Source organism: Gymnodraco acuticeps, unplaced genomic scaffold (assembly GCF_902827175.1).
Source record: "Gymnodraco acuticeps unplaced genomic scaffold, fGymAcu1.1, whole genome shotgun sequence".
Lineage (NCBI taxonomy): Eukaryota > Metazoa > Chordata > Actinopteri > Perciformes > Bathydraconidae > Gymnodraco > Gymnodraco acuticeps.
The window spans coordinates 5,178,995-5,189,455 of NW_022991180.1; the positions used below are offsets into that span (position 1 = coordinate 5,178,995).

The window sequence follows — 10,461 nt, forward strand, 5'->3', positions numbered from 1 at the left end:
GAGGGAAAGAAACCGCTCCGGATGAATCCCCAAAACCAGTGAAGTATGAAATACTGAGATTGAACTGAGTTTCTTACCTTGTAGGGTGGACTGTGGTGATTCTGGGGATGAATAATAATAGATTAACATTATGTATGCGGCAGGAGGCCGGAATCACTGCCGGAGCTTACGGGTCATGCTGAGACTCTGACTGCCGAAATCAGTGCCGGTCTTATCTGAAAACGACCTGAGGGTCGCCTGCCCTGGCTAGCAGGGCTTGGACTACGCCGCCCGAAGGTCGAACGTCCTGCCGAAGCAGGGATCTTGTTTTTTTAACAGACACCAAAGTGTACGGTGGCCCAACGTCCACGGACACCGAGTGTACGGTGGCCCATAGTCCACGAGACCGAAGTCTACGGTGGCCCACAGTCCACGAGGACCGAAGTCTGCTGGGACCAGCCGAGTCCACGAGACCGAAGTCTACGGGGACCCCCAGTCCACACCTGACGTCGCAGGGTATACATTTTACACAAACACATTTGAGCAAGGGGCCTGGGATTTAGATACCTGCTGTGCATGAGATGAAGCCCGTTACATGTAGATGCAGCGTGAGACGAGACATTGTTCCCTGTGGGCGGGGCCCGCGGACTAGGACGGGAATGCAGTTTGAAATCCGGTACCATAATGAGACATGTATACGTGTAGACGTGTTTATGAACCACCACCAGTTATATGCATAGATACCATAGTTAGAGTGCTGAGAGATCTTTGGGAAGCCAGTACGGCGCTGATGTCCGGGTGAATGTAGGTTGTGAAGGCGGAGGAGGACCACCGTCCTAGTTGTTGTAGGGATGAGGGTAGAGAGACCTTGATTAGCAGCAGAGGTGGCTGCACCTATCCTGAAGGAATGTCCCGAGTATGATATAGGTGATAGGCCGGATTTAATGAGAACTTGCTTGAGGTAGAAATTGACGGGGGCCATGACCCTGCGAACCACTCTCCTTGGAAGAAACTCCCAAAACCCACGGATGGGGCGGCATCCGTGAATAACCTCATTGAGTCAGAGGAACGCACGAGGTCATCGTAAAAGAAAGTAACTCCGTTCCAGTGGGCGAGCAGGAGGGACCAGAAACGTAGGTCTGAGTGGCAGCCTTCGTCTAAGAAAACGCAGTCATGGAGGTTGTCGACCGCTGATACTGCGTCCAGGAGGCGGGAGATGAACGAGCGCCCCTGGGGGATGACGTGCATGGCGAAGTTGAGATGTCCGAGAAGGGAGAGCAACTGTTGTTTTGTGATAACTTGTTGCCCTTGAGTAGGGCACTTAGCCCTTGGTTACTCCAGGGAGAATGTCCCTGTAATTGGTCATTGTAAGTCGCTTTGGAATAAGGCGTCTAATGCCTAAATTGTAAATTATATTTTTGGGAGAATAACCCCACAGATCCTCAACTCCGGTGTGTTTCACTCATTAACAACGCAACACAGAGCAACCAGCAACGTTGTCTACAGTAGCCATGAACTCACATGTATTATCTTATTTGATGGGGGGGGTGGAGGCATGGACCACCCGAATAGGTTAAGGGAGGTTTGGCTTTTCTGGCCGGAGGGCGGGGGGGGGGGGGGGGGGGGGGGGGGGGGGGCCCCACAATTAGAATCAAATTATGTGGGAAACACTGTAGTGATTACTAATGTCTAAGTCTAGTGAGCCTACAATTCAGGTTAAGGAAAGTGCAGAGTCCCAAGACGAAGCTGTGGATAACACTGAAGCACAGCAGCTAAGAAGAGGTCAAAGAACTAAAACTCCTACAGAAAAGGGTAGAGAAATGCAAGAAGAACAAATGAAAACGCTCCTACAAAAGTTCAACTACAATTATGAGAAATGGAGAACACAAGTGAAAACAGCTAAGCGGCCATTATCTCAAACAACAGAGTCTTTATCTGAAGATTTGCTTAATGACATAATTCATGATGTCACAAGTTTGTCAGAAGATGTCCGACATGTTTATGAGGATCTTGCGTACAATCTCAACTCCAGACCAGGACACGCGTCGAAGAGTGGATCTGTGTGCAGAGATTTCTAAGTTTGTCATCATCAGAGCCTCAAGTCTCCTGGATGGAAAGGTTCCAGAAGGAGGAAAAGAAAGATTGGCCAAAGCAGGTTCTCTCTTTAACTCAAGCAACCTACACTTCTTCTTCGAAAAGCAACTCCAGCAATCGAACCAGTCTTCTGTGAAACGACAAGAAGCTGCTGCTGCAAGCCAAGCTCTTCTGAAAGTGTTACAAGAACAAGAAAGAGAACATTTGGAGATTTCAGCGCCTGGAAGCAGAAGCTAAAAGAAAGATAGCTGATCAAGAGACTGCAGCCATGAGGCGTTGTTTTGAAAGAGAAGCAGGAGAGTTAAGACGTCGTTCAGAAAGAGAGGAAGAGGAAGCTAAAATTAAAGCTCGTCTAGAAGAAGAGCATGTAGCTCTACAACAGACTCTGGATGACAAACGGAGAAAACATACAGCATTTGGAAGCAGTAAAATATTTCAATGCAGCACGAGCAAGAATGCAAGTGTATGACCAAGAAGAGTCCATTAAAGAAGAATGGAAAGACGTGCTAGAGAGGGATCTGGTAAGTAACCCAGTGCCTGCTCCCACAAGTCCTCAATGACAGGTTGTCACTACTTCCTCAAGTGAAAGTACAGCAGAGCTTGTTAAGGTGCTAGCTGGTGCCTTAACTGCCAACAGAATTCCAGTTCCTGAACCTTCAGTATTCAGATGGGATGCATTGAAATACAATGACTGGAAACTTTCATTTGAAATACTGATTGACCAGAAGAACATCCAAGACAAAGAAAAATATATACTACTTAAGGAGATATGTTAGTGGACAAGCTAAGAAAGCACTTGATGGTTATTTCCTGCTCGGAACCAAATCTGCCTATGTTTGCAGCATGGGAGATTTTGGAGGAGAGATATTGGGAATCCATTTACAATTGCAAAAGCCTATAGAGACAAGCTTCAATCGTGGCCCAAGATAGGATCTAAGGACAGCTTTGAGCTCAGAGATTTTGCAGACTTTCTCCGTAGTTGCGAGGCTGCCATGGTCCACAGAAACTGCCCTCCTTGCTGTCACTGAGGAACTGCACACTGCTAAAGCAGCCTCCCTCTCCTCTGTCATCATCCTTTTGGACCTGTCTGCTGCATTCAACATGGTGAATCATCAGATCCTCCTTCGCACTCTCCAAGAACTTGGAGTTTCAGGCTCTGCACTTTCCCTCATCACCTCATACCTCAAAGACCGCACCTACAGGGTTACTTGGAGAGGGTCGGAGTCCGACCCTTGTCAATTAACTACAGGGGTCCCTCAGGGCTCTGTTCTTGGTCCCCTCCTCTTCTCCTTGTACACAAACTCGCTCGGATCTGTCATTAGCCCACATGGTTTTTCATACCACTGCTACGCTGACGACACCCAATTAATTCTGTCCTTTCCCCGCTCAGAGACCCAGGTCGTCGCACGCATCTCTGCTTGTCTAGCTGACAGAAAAGATTGTCCCACTCTTGACCTAACAATCAACATCGGCACCTCTATTGTTTCCCCAACTCAGACTGCAAGGAATCTGGTGTGATCCTAGATAACAACCTGTCCTTCACTGCAAACATAGCTGCTTACAACCCCGCTGCTGCAGATACACGCTATAACAACATCAGGAAGATACGTCCCCAGCTGACCCAGAAAGCGACGCAGGTTCTGGTCCAGGCTCTCGTCATCTCACGCCTAGACTACTGCAACTCCCTCCTGGCTGGTCTACCTGCATGTGCCATCCGACCTCTGCAGCTCATCCAGAATGCAGCGGCTCGTCTGGTCTTCAACCTTCCTAAATTCTCCCACACCACGCCGCTGCTCCGCTCCCTTCACTGGCTTCCGGTAACTGCTAGAATCCACTTCAAGACAATGGTACTTGCGTACCATGCTGCGAATGGATCTCGCCCTTCCTACATCCAGGACATGGTTAACCTGTACACCCCAGCACGTGCACTCCGCTCTGCATCAACCAAACGACTCGCTGCACCCTCGCTGCGAAGGGGACCCAAGTTCCCATCAGCAAAAACACGTGGGTTTGCTATCCTGGCTCCAAAATGGTGGAATGAGCTCCCCATTGACATCAGGACAGCAGATAGCTTACACACCTTCCGGCGCAGACTGAAAACTCATCTCTTTCGACTCCACTTTGAGCAATAGAACTATTAACAAAGCACTTATATACTAATAAAGGACTGGCTTACCTAAAGCCAGTTGAGTAGCACTTGAAATGTTTTTGCTCTATGAAACCTGATGTACTTATATGATTCTGTTTTCTTCAAGTTTGTATTTTGTTGGTCGAACGCACTTATTGTAAGTCGCTTTGGATAAAAGCGTCAGCTAAATGCAATGTAATGTCCATATCAAGGCATTAGAAATCTTGAATGACTGTAATGAAAACAGGCAAATACTTTCAAAATTACCAGATTGGCTAACTGCAAGCTGGAATCGGAAGGTTACTGAAGTCCAAGAAGACAGTAAACAATTTCCCTCCTTCAGCCAATTTGTAAAGTTTTTGACAAGAGAAGCAAAGATTGCTTGTAACCCTGTCACATCATTGCAATCGCTGAAGCAAGGTGAAGCTGAAAACACCAAATCTCAAAGACAACAAAGCTTTGCAGCAAAGACACAAGTCGAAAACACCGTCTTAACATGTATTCTCTGTAAGAAGAATTGGCATTCCTTGCACAATTGCAGGAAGTTCATGGAGCAAGCTGTTCCAGACAGAATCAAGTACATTCAAGCTCAGAAGCTATGCTTTGGATGTCTCGAGACTGGCCATCAGTCAAGGAGCTGCCACAATAGGAGTGTATGTGAAGTATGCAAGAAGCAACATCCTACCTGTCTGCATGAAGAGCGTACAAATCGAGAAAGATACAAAGAAAGACTTCAACCAACACAACAAGAAGAAAGAACCACAGCGGATATTTCCAACAGAGTAATACTTGGTGAAGGTAATACACAAATAGCTGCTATAATTCCAGTCTGGCTTTCATCCACATGTCAATCAGCAGAAGAAATCCTTGTGTACGCTCTGTTGGATTCTCAAAGTGACACAACATTTGTGCTAAGTGAAGTAGCTGAGGCTTTGGAAGCAAGTAAACAACAAGTCAAGCTCAAGCTATCTACTATGACCTCAAGAACCACAGTTGTAAGCGCTCAAAGAGTGAACAACCTACAAGTCAGAGGCTTTTACTCCGATAAAAAGATTCCCTTACCACCAGTCTATACACGTGACTTCATTCCAGCCAACAGAACTCACATACCAACAGATGAAACTGCAAAAGCTTGGTCTCATCTAGAGCACCTCCAAGGAGAGATTGCACCTCTGCAAGACTGTGAAGTGGGTCTGCTCATAGGGTACAACTGCTCACAAGCTTTACTTCCAAGAGAAGTTGTGTCTGGCAAAGAAAATCAACCTTACGCACAACGTACAGACCTTGGATGGAGTATTGTTGGAAACATGAATCCCTGTCTAGATTATGGAGACGCCATTGGCGTTAGCCATCGCATAGTGACACCAGGTGTAGAACCTTCTCTCAGTCTCAAAACTGAAGTACAGTACACTATGTGAGCCGAACCAAAGTTAAAGACAATCCAGCAGATCATGCCTCTCGAGGTTTAACTGCAGAGCGACTGAAGACTTCAAACTGGTTCACAGGAGCAAAGTTTCTTTGGCAAAAGGACCTACCTGTAAGAGAATGCAAGGTGGGAGAAATCAATGAGGATGATCCTGAACTTCGCAAGGAAGACGGGTCATTATTGGATCGCTTACAGAAATGCTCTGATTGGTCAAGAGCAGTTGCAAGACTGAAACGACATGCCAAAGAACACCAAGGTGTGAAACAAAGAACCAATGAATGTACAACCATTCAAAGGCGAAAGACCAAAGTTACCTGACAACAAGACGTGAGCAGTACACTGCCTAAATGGTCTTGAAAGAAGACTAAAGTTCAAACCGGAGAGACGTGATGTAAGAATTACATATTTATTGTTTACACGTCATATGAATGAAATGATTGCCATGATAATACAACAGGAGAATGTAATGGTGTTTGGCGATTAGGCCCCGGTTTGCAAGATAATCATTCTGGAGGGAAAGCACCGCTCCGATTAAATCCCCGGGGTCTAGATGTAACCGGTCTGGTTTGACGCCACATGTGATCTCTGCGTTGTGTTATGTTGTGTAAATGAGAACGACTTCTTTCTTGCCAACCAGGATTTATTCTCTGTGCAAAACAGAATATAATAATTAAAGCAGGAAATGGCTTCATCAGCTTTCTAACTTCACACTTCTCCTCAGTGGGGCCTGAAGCTAACTCAGGAAAGTATACAGAGTTCTAAATAATACAATTAACAGATATACATCTATCCATGGTGGCAAACCAGTTTTTCCTTGTAAACCAATATACACAAATATAACCATTAATTTACACTTACATAACAAACAATACAATTTACAGTTACAAAATACAAAAAGAATACCCACATACCTGTGCAAAACAGAATATAATAATTAAAGCAGGAAATGGCTTCATCAGCTTTCTAACTTCACACCTTCAGTGGAAGAAAACACGCACATGTTAGGTTAGCATATAGCTAAACTTTAGAAAGCTCCCAAACACTGTTTGAAGCGCTGCACATTATATAAACTACAGTCACACACGGCAAAATATAGATATTAACTGCAAATAGGTTTGGCTTGTGTGAAGTGTAACATTAAACAATCTATTAACATATAAAATACAACATTTATGACACCACTCGTTCCACTTACTTCTCCTCAGTGGGGCCTGAAGCTAACTGAGGAAAGTAGCGCGAGTCTGCAGAAATGTGCCGGTGCCATGAGTACCAAAATAAAACGTACTTTTCAAAATAAAAGCATCTAAAAAATAAAGTGACAGTGACAAGTTTTACAAATAAAGTATGGACAATGATTTTACTGAAATATAAACAAGTGAAGTTATACATTGGTTGCATAGACACTGGTGGTGGTGCTGAGTAGGTGAGACCGGTCTGAAGAAGGAAGGTTTAGCTTTGTCCTGGAGGAGACTGGAGGCGAGAGGGGTGGAGGCGGGTTGCGGTCATCTGCAAATGACAACTGACAGGGAGGAAGAGCAGGCATTTAAGGCATTTAGCATGTGCAGCTATTGGCTGCTGAGGGGTGACGCCCTCATATTTAATGAGGGGGGAAGGGAGCCATAGAGTGACGTGTAAGTGACTCATGTTAGGTCTTCCTTATTGAACTTGCGCTAAAGCTTTCATAAGTCTTTCCAGGGTCAGATAGTAGGGTCAGAAAACTTAAATTACTGGTTAGCCAAACCACATTTGACAAAAAGGGGAAACCCACAATTAGGACTGTGTTCCTTGAAAGACCTGTACACAAGGTTGTTACTCTGCTTGAGGCAGAATAAGGTGTTTAATGTGTTGCCTGAGATTCCATGTTAAGTTGTTATCTACAGGTAATGTCTATTTCAAAGGGTAAAGCGTGTACTTTGTACAATAATCTTTTGTGTGAAATCTCACGAGTAATGTGTGATTGGTGGGAGTGTAGATGCAGCCTTTAAATGTTCATAATTTAACTGTAATGTGTATTTTCTAAGTGTACCAATTATTATTGTTGTAATGCGTGCAATATTTCGTCTTTTATTTTGAAGTCCAAGCTCACGTCTCGTTATGCTGTTCTCGCATGAGTTAGAGAGCGAGAACATGAGAAGCACCCTCAGAGTAAGATGCACGGATACTTACAGCTCCGTTAGTTTTGTATTCTTATACATATAAGTTGTGAAGAGAACTGAAGAATACTTCCCTCTGTTTACAGAGCATGCAGCCCAACGAGTTTTCATGGTGGATTCGGAGGAATAAACCCGTAATGAGAAAGCCACTTGTGTCTGCCTGTGCTTCGAGGGAAAAATATATTACATTTCAGTTTCACGCAGACACATTGTATTCTTATAAGACCACTGTACCACTTACTGTATTGAGCTGAGCCAAGTCTTTTTTTAGTCATTCTTGTATCTACTCCCACCTTGACCTTATAAAACCTTGTTTTCTTATTCTTAACGTTTTTCAAGGGATGCACTGACCCTACAAGATCTCTTGAAATAAACACAAAAAGCGGCAGTTTAACTCAAGTGCTGTAGTCCAAGGGCTTTTGAAAAGTACTTGATAGAAACTGTGAAAGGGTTTTCTTTTTTTCACCATGTCTCCATATATGTGTAGAGGAGTCTATTCTGAGATAATCCTATTAAAATTCTCATGTTGTACAGTTTGTCCACCCTAAATCGTCCAGCAATGTCACTTTTCATTTGAATGCCACTGTTTCAAGTTTCATGGGGATTTGTGCAATCAATAGTGCTCTAATGGAATGCTCTGTTCATTTAAGAAAATATAAGCAATTTATTTTCTCTCTAACCCTAAAGGACCTTTTCACCTGAAACACCATGGGCGTACTGTATGTGCCCTGTTTCACAATGAAACATTTGGATGTATCATTCATAACTGGGTTGATTTAAGGCCATAGCTTGAAAGACAGTATAACGCAGATTTAAATCATAAAGTAAGCGTAAAAGAAACTCAACCTTCATTCAATCACAGAAGGTCAGCTGGATTATGGACTTTTTTCTTTTCTTAAGTTTTTCTCTTTTACTGTGAGGAAGCCTACATGTTCAGATAATAAATGGACATGGATAAATTGGACCAGATTACATATGTTGAGAAATAGAAAAAGTGCCATCTGCAATCAGTGTATCCAGTTTGTGAATATTTGGGTTTAATATACTGTATGGCTGTGAAACCCCTAATCCTTGCAATAGAGTTCATTGCATAGCATTTTAAAGTATGACATTCCCTCAGACTTCATCACATTTCTGATAAAATATTGAAAACCAAAATGTGAACATTGAAAATCTTGACATCTCAGTTTTTTTGGAGGGATACATCAAAGAGAATATTCAGGTAAACTCCAGTTCAGTAAAAACAAATATTTAAATTCTTGACCTATGTCTGTCATTCCACCAAATTCTATTGACTAATAAAAAAACTAAAAACATTGGCCCGAAAAGGAGTTGAAAAAACAGCTCTAAGGTGTAAATTATGTTACAAAATCTCTTAATTAAAAGACATTTTAGCTAAGTTGATAATAAAACAATTCAAAATAGCACTGGTCTGATGTGGTCTGTGATGATGGGTAGAGTTTGGTAGAGAAGGAACTTGTATCAAGTGTTACTATACATTTACCAGATCTTTAAAGAATAGGGCTATGATTGGCGATTTGCAGGTTGTACACGTTGCTGCACTTTTCCAACTACAATAAAAAACCCAATCTGGGGGTACACAGATGTAAATGTTATTTATTTTTTCTCCGTTGCCAAACATTTTTGACTACACAGCAGGCACACTGCCTAGCAGAGCCTGGGGAATCTTCTTAGTTTGACTGACAGGCGGGGAGAGGATATGAGGCTTCACTGACCTGACAACCCTGGCAGAGAGAAGCTTATGAACTTTCACTGAGATTAAGAAAAATGGAGGAACTGCATGGCATTTCAAATGTTGTATAGGTGTTTTACATCAGAGCAAAGACAGTATTGATGACATCGTTCCTAAGCCTTGCCCCTGAAAAAGTCAGTACAGCTATATGTTGGATGTCTCAATGATTCAAATCAGTTACTCGTACTCATGTTCAAGCCTTTGTAAAAAGTGAAGTCAAACCCATTGACTGTATTGTCACCTACGTGTGTGGTTGGTCTCAGTCCTTCTTTAGACATTAAGAAAAGTGACTTTGTTCAGTTTGGTGAAGCCTTGGAGCTCACTGTTGCTTGCAGCTTTATTCGTTCTGCTAAATGCATTTTCATAGCTTACTACAAGTTTGCTTACTTCTGATGGGGTGTGTTGAATGCTGGTAGGGTGAGGTTATTCTATTTTCTCAATAACTAGCACTTCAGCAATTGCTTTAACTCAGCTGATACATTTAACATCTACTTTTCTTTGCAGTGAGGTTAAGCAGCTGTTGTCAACACGGTTAAGACTCTCTTTCTTATGTTATAAATAAATTAAGTAGGACTTAAGTTACATATCTCTTCTTGATGTGAAGAATTTGAAGGACTGTATTTTTCTGCCATGGAGGCCAGGGAGATAGGAAGTCCTAGACAGTGATAATAAGCCTCTTTTTCTAGCAATGTGTTGACTGGGACTTGAGGCACAATCGAAGTGATTCAACGTTAGGTAAGGAAATGTACTGCTTGCCCTTTGAACCATAAATATTACATTCAGAATTGATGGTGACTGTATCTCTGTGTTCGTTGTATAAATCATCCTCTCTTCTCTCTCTTGTGCGAGATCAATTAAACTTTCAGCGTCAGACATCGCGTCGGTCTCCTGGAGGCTTCTTCGATTCTAATTACTGGGCTCATTAAGC

At 43.0% G+C, this 10,461-nt stretch overlaps 1 long non-coding RNA gene across 1 annotated transcript; it reads right to left on the reverse strand.

The window, feature by feature from the left end:
- Nucleotides 1-6,246: 6,246 nt before the first annotated feature.
- On the reverse strand, nucleotides 6,247-7,015 carry LOC117560733. Its single transcript, XR_004571230.1, has 2 exons — nucleotides 6,823-7,015; nucleotides 6,247-6,602 (listed from the first exon to the last, which is right to left on the reverse strand). It is a non-coding gene; the product is annotated as an uncharacterized LOC117560733 (long non-coding RNA).
- Between the last annotated feature and the right edge of the window lie 3,446 nt (nucleotides 7,016-10,461).